The sequence below is a fragment of the Rhinoraja longicauda genome, chromosome 30, assembly GCF_053455715.1.
Source record: "Rhinoraja longicauda isolate Sanriku21f chromosome 30, sRhiLon1.1, whole genome shotgun sequence".
Classification (NCBI taxonomy): Eukaryota; Metazoa; Chordata; class Chondrichthyes; order Rajiformes; family Arhynchobatidae; genus Rhinoraja; species Rhinoraja longicauda.
In genome coordinates, this window is record NC_135982.1 from 24,389,519 (window position 1) to 24,400,467 (window position 10,949).

Sequence of the window (10,949 nt, forward strand, 5' to 3'; positions counted from 1 at the left end):
GTTTGAGTACAGAGGTTGGGACATTTTGTTAGTTGTACGAGACTTTGGTGAGGCCACATTTGGAGTATTGTGGTCAGTTTTGGTCACCCTGCAATAGGAACAAAGTAATTAAGCTGGAAAGATTTCAGAGAACTATTTTGAGGATGTTGCAAGGACATGAGGGCCTGAGCTTTAGGGAGAGGTTGGGCGGGTGAGGACTTTATTCCTTGGAGCGCAGGAGGCTAAGGGTGATCTTATGAAGGTGTATAAAATCATGAGGGGAATTGATAGGGTGAATGCACAAAGTCTTTTACCCAGGATAAAGAAATCAAAAACCAGAGGACCTAGATTTAAGGTGAGAGGGGAAAGATTTAATAGGAACCTGAGTGGCAACATTTTTCCTCAGAGAGTGGTGGGTATATGGAATGAACTGCTAGGGGAGGTAGTTGAGGCAGGTGCAATAACAACATTTAAAAGACACTTGGACAGGTACATGGATAGTAAATGTTTATAGGGATATGGGCCAAATGCAGGCAAATGGAACTAGCTTAGATGGGACATCTTGGTCAGTATGGTCAGGTTGGGCTGAAGGGCATGATTCCATGCTGTGTGACTCAATGACACACAATGACAGAGGGAGGCATTTGCTGTGGTTAGCAGTTACATCAAGAGTTAATAATAAGGAATTGTTGATCAATACACAGATACTTGTTTGCTTTGAGCTAATCTAGGTTGCATTTATTCTCTGAGCAATAATTGCTATAATTATGCAACCAGAGCAATTTTATATAATTTTCCAAATTAAAATATATCTTGATGCATCATGCTCTCTGAAGTGGCACACATCAGAACAGAACTAATTATCCATGCAAATGGCATGGTTTCTAATCCCAAAGCTGAAGCAGCTTGGTAATTTTCATAACAATAAGAGGCTGTAACAGGGACAAAGCCAACACACTCAATTCATTCCAGATACCAACATTTCACTTTCACATCCTCCTGCCAGTCTTTTGGTGAAGAAGAAGAAGAAGAAAGCAGAGAAATTAAAGACTCATTTTGTTTGTTTTTGCACCTGGGAACTGTGACTAATTTTTGTCCATTTTATGTGTCGAATGGGAAAATAAATGAGAGGTTGGATGGTGCTGGGACTAATGGCACTTGGCTGAAAAATGGACAATTTCTTGCCTCTTGATTGCTGCAGTTGAAATAAAGATGAAAATAAAGATTGAGATTATTTCGCAATACCAAATAAATATCAGGGCAAGACATCAAAGACACATTGAATCTTATTATCTGTATTGAATCTTTCAATTTGTGCTTTAGTAAAACCATATTAAATTGATGTCTGTGATTGGAAGATGATTATGGCTGCACTGAGATTGAATAGCAATCAAATATTCATTTAATTCAACTACCTTACAACGAGGGCATTAATTTGTTACAGTATATCCTCTGATACAAAATTAACTCATGTTACAGTTGTGCTCACGGGAAACTTCATAAAATAAAAGCAAAGTCGTAGTTGGTGTCATTCGGCCCACCGAGTCCGCACCAACCAGCAATCCCCACACACTAATGCTACACACACTAGGGTCAATTTACCTTTATACCCAGCCAATTAATCTACAAACCTGTATGTCTTTGGAGTGTGGGAGGAAACAGAGGATATCGGAGAAAACCCACACAGGTCACGGGGAGAACGTACAAACTCCGTACAGACAGCACCCACAGTCGGGATTGAACTAGGGTCTCCAGCACTGCTAAGGCAGCAACTCTACCACTGTGCCACCATGCCGCCCTAAACAGTCTTGACCTATTGTGCTGTCTGAGTGGAGTCTGCAAGTGTGAGGTTCGCTAGGGCACTCTAATTTCCTCCTACATCCCAATGACATGTGGGTTGGAAGTAAAGCTTTTTTTGTCGATATGTAAATCAATTAAAATTGAAGCAACATTCGCCAATATTCTTTTCCCACCAGCATACCCCCTCTTTTGTTTTGATTTCATTTCAACCATAACATTCTCGTACAACTATAACATTTTAGTTTAGTTTATTGTCACGTGTACCGAGGAGGTACAGTGAAAAACTTTTGTTGCATGCTAACCAGTCAGAGGAAAGACAATACATGATTACAATCGAGCCATTTACAGTGTATAGATACATGATAAGGGAATAACGTTTAGTACAAGGTAAAGCAATCAACTTATCATTTAATATTATCATTGTACGGAGTTTGTACGTTCTCCCCGTGACCTGCGTGGGTTTTCTACGAGATCTTCGGTTTCCTCCCACACTCCAAAGACGTACAGGTTTGTAGGTTAATTGAATGGGTAAATGTAAAAATTGTCCCTAGTGTGTGTAGGATAGTGTTAATGTGCGGGGATCACTGGGCGGCGCGGACTCGGTGGGCCGAAGGGCCTGTTTCCGCGCTGTATCTCTAAATCTAAAAATATCAAAAAAATAGTAATAACTATAAAGTGTAAAATCAACCCATGTTAAGAATTGAACATATGATTAAAACATTGTACACCAAAAAAATGTACCAAACAAATGGTCATGTTGCCACAAAACAAAATAATGACGGTGATACTCATAGCCTTCGATACAACAAGATATACGAGGACAGCCTATGAGGACAAAATGCCACAGGAGATCCTTCATCCCTGTGGCTATCAAACTGTACAACTCCTCCCCCTTCTGTTTCGGGGTAGACTGACACCCCCCCACCCCCCAATCTTTGCACATCCCCAATCCTTTCCACTCTTCACTTTAATTTAATGTTTCATGTATTTTGTGTTTTAATGACTGTTGGCAGATCAATTTCCCTCCTGGGATAAATAAAGTTCAATCGTATTGCATCGTATCGTATCGTGATGCTTTTTTCTGCTGTACATCAAATGTTCCAGCCGCTGCTCTGATCACTTTTAAGATGCTTAAGTTGTTTATTTGATTTAGATTTAGAGATACAGCGCGGAAACAGGCCCTTCGGCCCACCGAGTCCGCGCCGCCCAGCGATCCCTGCACATTAACACTATCCTACACACACTTGGGACAATTTTTTTACATTTACCCAGTCAATTAATCTACATACCTGTACGTCTTTGGAGTGTGGGAGGAAACCGAAGATCTTGTAGAAAACCCACGCAGGTCACGGGGAGAACGTACAAACTCCATACAGACGGCACCCGTAGTCAGGATCGAACATGAGTCTCCGGAGCTGCATTCGCTGTAAGGCAGCAACTCTACCGCCGCGCCACCTGTTTAAGTGCCTAACCACCTAATTTAATTAATAGGTTTTATCTTTTAAACTTTAATAATATTTTTCAAACAAAACTAATCATTTAAAATTGAAGAGTGAAGAAACTAAAATGATTAAAACAAGAAAATCTAGTTTTAACTTTATGAAGTTTCCAGAAAGCTGCACTATTTCCAGAAAGGTGACAAAAAAAATGGTTGGAAGGCTAATTGGCTACTGGTATGTAAGTGAGTGGTAGTTGATGAGAATGTGGGAGAATAAAAATCGCAATTAGTGTAGGATTAGTCTAAATGGATGTGTTCTGGTTGGTGTCAACTCAAATGGCATATTTCCATACTGTACAATTCCATTTTAGAGATTCAGGTATCTCCCTCCTTTTTGTACACAGGGCAAGAAAGAATATAAAACAGCAGTTCTCCCTGTACAATCAATACTGGAAAAAATAGATGTTGTCTGAGTCAATTGGGATGCATGTGCTATTACATATAACAACTACAGCATGGAAACAGGCCTGTCCGGCCCTACCAGTCCACGCCGACCATTCTCCCTGACCTAGTCTCATCTACCTGCACTCAGACCATAACCCTCCAATCCCCTCCTATCCATATACCTATCCAATTTACTCTTAAATAATAAAATCGAGCCAGCCTCCACCACTTCCACCGGAAGCCCATTCCATACAGCCACAACCCTCTGAGTAAAGAAGTTCCCCCTCATGTTACCCCTAAACCTTTGTCCCTCAATTCTGAAGCTATGTCCCCTTGTTGGAATCTTCCCCACTCTCAAAGGGAAAAGCCTACCCACGTCAACTCTGTCCGTCCCTCTCATAATTTTAAAAACCTCTATCAAGTCCCCCCTCAACCTTCTACGCTCCAAAGAATAAAGACCCAACCTGTTCAACCTCTCTCTGTAGCCTAAGTGCTGAAACCCAAGCAACATTCTAGTAAATCTCCTCTGTACCCTCTCCATTTTGTCGACATCCTTCCTATAATTTGGCGACCAGAACTGCACACCATACTCCAGATTCGGCCTCACCAATGCCCTGTACAATTTCAACATTACATCCCAACTTCTATACTCGATGCTCTGATTTATAAAGGCAAGCATACCAAACGCCTTCTTCACCACCCTATCCACATGAGATTCCACCTTCAGGGAACAATGCACAGTTATTCCCAGATCCCTCTGTTCCACTGCATTCCTCAATTCCCTACCATTTACCCTGTACGTCCTATTTTGATTTGTCCTACCAAAATGCAGCACCTCACACTTATCAGCATTAAACTCCATCTGCCATCTTTCAGCCCACCCTTCCAAAAGGCCCAAGTCTCTCTGTAGACTTTGAAAATCTACCTCACTATCAACTACTCCACCTATCTTAGTATCATCTGCATATTTACTAATCCAATTTGCCACACCATCATCCAGATCATTAATGTAAATGACAAACAACAGTGGACCCAACACAGATCCTTGGGGCACTCCACTAGACACTGGCCTCCAACCTGACATACAATTGTCAACCGTTACCCTCTGGTATCTCCCATTCAGCCATTCTGAATTATTTCAATTCTGAAATAAGGAAATAGTGTCCGTGTCAGATTCCACCTAGCCATACCAAGACCTTGCTACTTAAAGGAATAACTAATTGCCCATACACATGTTGGGGATTGGAATTGGGAGATTTTTGAATCTCCCCCCAAAAAATAGCAAACAAAACATAATTGAAACTGTTGTAGCGGCCCCTGATTCTGCGAATATTACGCAGAAAATATATTCTGCCCTGTAGCTTTACCTTGCGGCAACTTGAACTGAAGCATCATTGAGGCAGAAATTCATTTAAGTGCCACATGTTCAACACTTATTGAGCATCATGAAATTTGGCTTCTTCACTTCAGTTGAACTAAATTTCAGGAGCTCTATCAAATGGCAACATGCTACCACTATATTGCATAGTTAAAACATGCAGCCATGGATGGATTTCTACACAGCAGTACTTTCAGAATAAAAGGAGAGCACTTGGCTTATCATGCCAGTAACAGTTCTTAGTAAGAGCAACTGAAATAGACTCGCTTTCATGGCCCATTCTCCTGAAAATCTCCCCTTTTCAGGTATTTATTCAATTTCCTTTCAAAAAATATACTCAATGTGTCCCCACTATTATCTCGGGTAATGTTTCAGGTTGGGATCCTTCTTTAGACTAAATAAGGTCTGTTCAGCAAATAGTTCACCAAATATTCCCTGGATTCACAATCAGTAAGTTCTGGTCTTGGCAAACCTCTGGGACATGGGCCATGAAACCATACTTGGATATTTTTAGACAAAAGGAACTGCAGATGTTGGTTTACAAAAATGGACACAAGGGATTGAATAATTCCCCACCATCGAAGGGATTTAACGGAGTCGCAGCCTCAAAAAGGCAGCCAGCATCATCAGAGATCCACACCATCCTGGCCACACACTCATTTCACCATTGTCATCAGGAAGAAGATACAGGAGCCTGAAAACGGTAACGCCCAGGTTCAGGAACAGCTCCTTCCCTACAGCCTTCAGGCTATTAAACACTACAACCACAAATAAGCTCTGAACTACAATAGACTATTATTATTATTATTATTATTATTATTGCACTACTATTGTTTGGTTTTTGTGTGTATGTATGTGTGCGTGTGTATGTGTATATGTATGTATGTGTATATGTATGTATGTATGTGTGTATGTGTGTGTATATACACATATATATATATATATACTGAACTTTTTTTCTCTCTTGTTTATTATATTATTTACAGTGTACTATGTTTACATATTCTGTTGTGCTGCAGCAAGTAAGAATTTCATTGTTTTATCTGGGACATATGATAATAAAACACTTGACTCTTGGTCAGGTAGCATTTCTAGAGAACATGGATTAGTGACGTTTCAGGTTGGGACCCTTCTTTAGACTGATATTGGTGGGTGGGAGAGAAAGCTGCAATAGAGGAGGGGCAGAACAAAGCCTGGAGAGTGATAAGTGGATAGAGGTGAGGAGGGTTTTTGATAGACAGACTGCTGGACAAAGGCCAGAGAAGAAAAGACAAAAGGGGCGAGATAGGATAGAAGAGATGTGAATTGTGAAGCCAGAGGGAGGAGTATAGGTGGAGGAGAGGTGGAAGGGGAGAGGGAAGGGGAGAAAAGGGGGGATATTATTTTTAGATTTAGATATTTTTTAGATTTATTGCCCAAAATGATAACAAAGGGAAAACACAAAAAATAATATGCAGTTAAGCTGTTATGTGATCACAAATTAGTGCTTGTGTGCAAAATATTATCAGTGAATCACGATAAACAGCCCACACAGACACATGCAAAAGTACAACTCCTAAATGGCGGCACAATCCATAGCAATGACTAAGCTGATTCTGCCACCTGGTGTCCAGTTTCTCAAACTGCAGATCTTGGAAAGCTTTTGACTCTTCAGTGTCCTGAAACAGCTCGTGTTTAATGTGCCTGCCAGACTACCCAACATCATTCCAGTTGAATCTCAAAGCAATACAATTCAAAATGAAGATTGAGACACACCCAGACATAGTCTCTCAAAATGAGCTTAGTTATTTCTGACTATAGATCGTAAAATGGCAGCAGAGACATAAATAAAGATAATATATAATGGATTATCTGACATATGAAACATCACAAATCTCTAAAACTAAACAGAAAATGTAGGCAGATCAAGGAATATGATCCAGGATTAGAAGCAGATGACATTCAATTTATTCACAATGAAGCAACATTTCCAGTTAACTGTAGCATCTTAGATGTAGCTAAAAATAAACAAAATGGCGGAGTAACCAGCAGATCAGGCAAGATCTCTGGAGAACATGGATAGGTGACGTTTCGGGTTTGGATGTTCTTTAGACTAATTGGGGGAAGGTGGCTGTGTACCTGTTAATCAGAAAACCATTGTCCTGTTCCTAAAACAACATGGCTGGATGCTAATCCAACATGGAGTGCATGAACTCGCTCCTTATTGTTCCCGTCAGTTATCTTCCCTTGCTAATGAACACAAGAGGTGAGGTCAAAGAAAAAGAATACCCATGACCACCATAATCTGCAAAGTCAACATGGCTTTACAAAAATACACTACCAATGCATGCATGCTAGATTCAAGAAGGAGAATGAGAAAGAAAATGTATTAAAAGTAAAATGGAAATTCCTGAAAATAATCAAAAGCCATTTAGTAAATGAAACAGTTAAAATTTCAAGTCAATGACCTTTTAGCAGAACTTGGAATAGTCAGAAATGAAATAAGTTTAAAACTAGAGAGACAACACAAGAAAAGGTGAGTGGAGGGCAGGAGAGATCTTTTGCACTAGCTATGGTGCTGGCTAAAAGAGGTTAGTCAATGCTAATGAATAACAAAAGATAGGTTTAGAGGAGCTATAATCAATACTGAAATACCAGAAGAGGCCAGGGAAAAGGAAGCACAATGCCAGAAGTGTGAGCATGGTTGATTATATGAGATGGTTAAATTTGATGTTTGGAAAGTTTAAGGTACTAAGTTGGAAGATGGGATACTATTCGTCAAGCTTATGTTGAGAGTCTTTGGAACTGTGTCGGAGCCAGAATGGATTGGAAAATAAAGTCACAAGCAACTGGAAGCTTAGGTCTGAGTGGAGGCATTCTGAAAAGTGGCCAACCAATTTGTGCTTTGTTTCTCCATTGTAGACAGGACCATACGAGCACAGACTGCAGTGCACTAAATTGCCGAAGCAAAGTCATTGATGCATCTGGAAAGATGAGTTCCTGATTTATGGGAAGAGAAATTGCATCCCCTGTGATTTCGAAGGAAGATGCCCTGAGAAGGGGGGATCAGAACTTTGCACAGGGAACAGTCCCATTGAAAGGAAAAGGGGGAACAATGTACCTGGTGGTAGTTGCATCACATTGGAAGTTACGTTGGAAGAAAGATCCATGAAGTCCAGAGGGAGCCTGGTGGATGGAAGCCAAGGAAAAGGGGTGAGAACTGCAGTGCAAACAGTGCTGAAAGTCCCATCCAATATGGTGGAGGGAAAACTAAAGTTGCACACTAGACCTCTCACAGCCTTTCCTCCTTCCCGACACCGTGTTAGGGTTCCTGGCCTAATCTTAATTTAGTTTAGAAACACAATATGGAAACAGGCCTTTCGGCCCACCAAGACCATATATCATTCGTTCACAATAATTCTATGTTTTCCCACTTTCTCATCACCCCCCTATACACTAAGTGCAATTCACAGAGGTTAATTGATTTATAATCCCGCACGTCTCTAGGATGTGGGTGGAAACTGGAGATTCTGGAGAAAACCCATGTGGTGTTTTAGATTTTTTTAGAGGTACAGTGCGGAAACAGGCCCTTCGGCCCATCAAGTCCGCGCCGCCCAGCGATCCCTGCACATTAACACTATCCTACACACACTAGGGACAATTTTTACATTTACCCAGTCAATTAACCTACATACCTGTACGTCTTTGGAGTGTGGGAGGAAACCGAAGATCTCGGAGAAAACCCACGCAGGTCACGGGGAGAACGTACAAACTCCTTACAGTGCAGCACCCATAGTCAGGATCTAACCTGAGTCTCCGGCGCTGCATTCGCTGTAAGGCAGCAACTCTACCATGCAGGGAGAACATGCGAACTCCACATAGACAGCACCTGAGGTAAGGATGGAAACCACGTTTCTGGTGCTGTGAGGCAACAGTCACTCTTCCATCGTCCACCCACCAACTGCTTTTTCAGTTCCTAGTTTCCACCATATTTAATTTTCAAAAGGGGTTACATTTAGTAAAATAATTTAATACACAGATACAAAGAAGAGAATAGAGTTTATAATTTTGAAGGTTGTGCAAGAACCAGTTACAGCATTCTAATTAGTTGAGTACAATTACACTGTTCATCTGTACGACTATTATCTGGGAATAACTGCAGCCCAGTGATTCATTTCTCACCTCATCTTTCCAGATGTTTTTTTCTTTATTTGTCATTGAAATATTTCGTTGAAGGATATGGGTGTCCAATTCATTTCCCTTCATCCCCGGGTTATTGATTAGAGTCATAGAATGATACAAGTTCACAAGTTAAAGGAGTAGAATTAGGCCATTCGGCCCATTGTACTCTGCAATTCAATCATGGCTGATATCTGCCTCCTAATCCCTTTTTCCTACCTTCTCACCATAACCCTTGACACCCGTTCTAATCAAGAATTTGTATATCTCTGCCTTAAAAATGTCCACTGACTTGGCTTCCACAGCCCTCTGTGGCAATGAGTTCCACAAATTCATCACCTTCTGACTAAAGTGTGGAAACAGACCCTTTGGCCCAACTTGCCCACACTGGCCAACATGTCCCAGCTACACTAGTCCCACCAACCCGTGTTTGGCCCATATCCCTCCAAACCTGTCTTATCTATGTACCTGTCTAACTATTTCTTAAATGTTGGGATGGTCCCTGCCACAACTACCTCCTCTGGCAGCTTGTTCCATACACCCACCACCCTGTGTGTGAAAAAGTTACCCCTCAGATTCCTATTAAACCTTTTCCCATTTGCCTTGAACCTATAAAAAAAATTGTTACAATAAAATGGATTCTTTGGGCAAGTCCTTGACCATAAGAAACTAATCGATTTGTGGACAAAGATAAGAAAGAAAGCCATTGTAAAGACGACATAAAGAGGCCACTGATGCAAATGTGTTAAAAATGTGAAGTTGTTCGCTGTGGCAGCAAAATTGAACATTTCCTTTCCGCTTATGTTGGGTTTTCCTGAAACAGCAGAAGACACAAAGGAAGGGAACCAGAGTGAAGATTGGGTGGAGAACGAAGGTAGCCGGCAACAAGCAGCTCCGGGTCCCAATGGAGGCACTTCCAATGGAGACACTCCCAATGGAGGCACTCTCAATGGAGACACTATCAATGGAGGCAGTCCCAATGGAGGCACTCCCAATGGAGGCAGTCCCAATGGAGGCAGTCCCAATGGAGGCAGTCCCAATGGAGGCAGTCCCAATGGAGGTGTTCTGAACAGAGGCACTCTCAAGGGAGGCACTCTGAAGGGAGGTGGTCTACCAAATGGTCATCTACACTGTATTTGGTTTTGTAATATGGAGGAGTAATTGGAGGCGCGAGAGGCTACGCTGGGAGATGAACCACTGACCTTGTGAGAGGGACTTCAATGTTTTGAACCTGCACAGCAGATGACCTCGGGAGGTTGGGTAGACAATGGTGCACTGATCTGCTGATGTCCAGAATGCACAACCATTGTTACAATCTCCAGAGTCGAGGCTGAACCAGCCTTGGAGGCTTAATCTAATTTCTCATTTGGCAGTTGTATTATCCAGGACATAACTCAATGAGATCCTGCTGTGTAGCACAGTACAATTGACAAAACTACAAAAGGATGGTCAGATGGTGACAGTGGAAGATCTTGGCAGGAAGCTCAATTGGATTGTAAGGCTTATATATTTGTGAGAATAGTTTGCAAATAATCCAGTAATGTAACTTCAGGATGTTTTGGTTATACGCTGACCTACAAGAATGTGCAAAGTATTGAATTTTTTCTTTCCTGTGATGTTACTATTATCAGTAGAAGGAAAAAAAAGTCATGTTTGCTGCAGAACCTGTGCACTCGGATTGCAACATAAACCGCTGGGCTATTCTTCACATCACCTAATCCAGAAGACTTGTAAACCTTTTTAATACCTCTT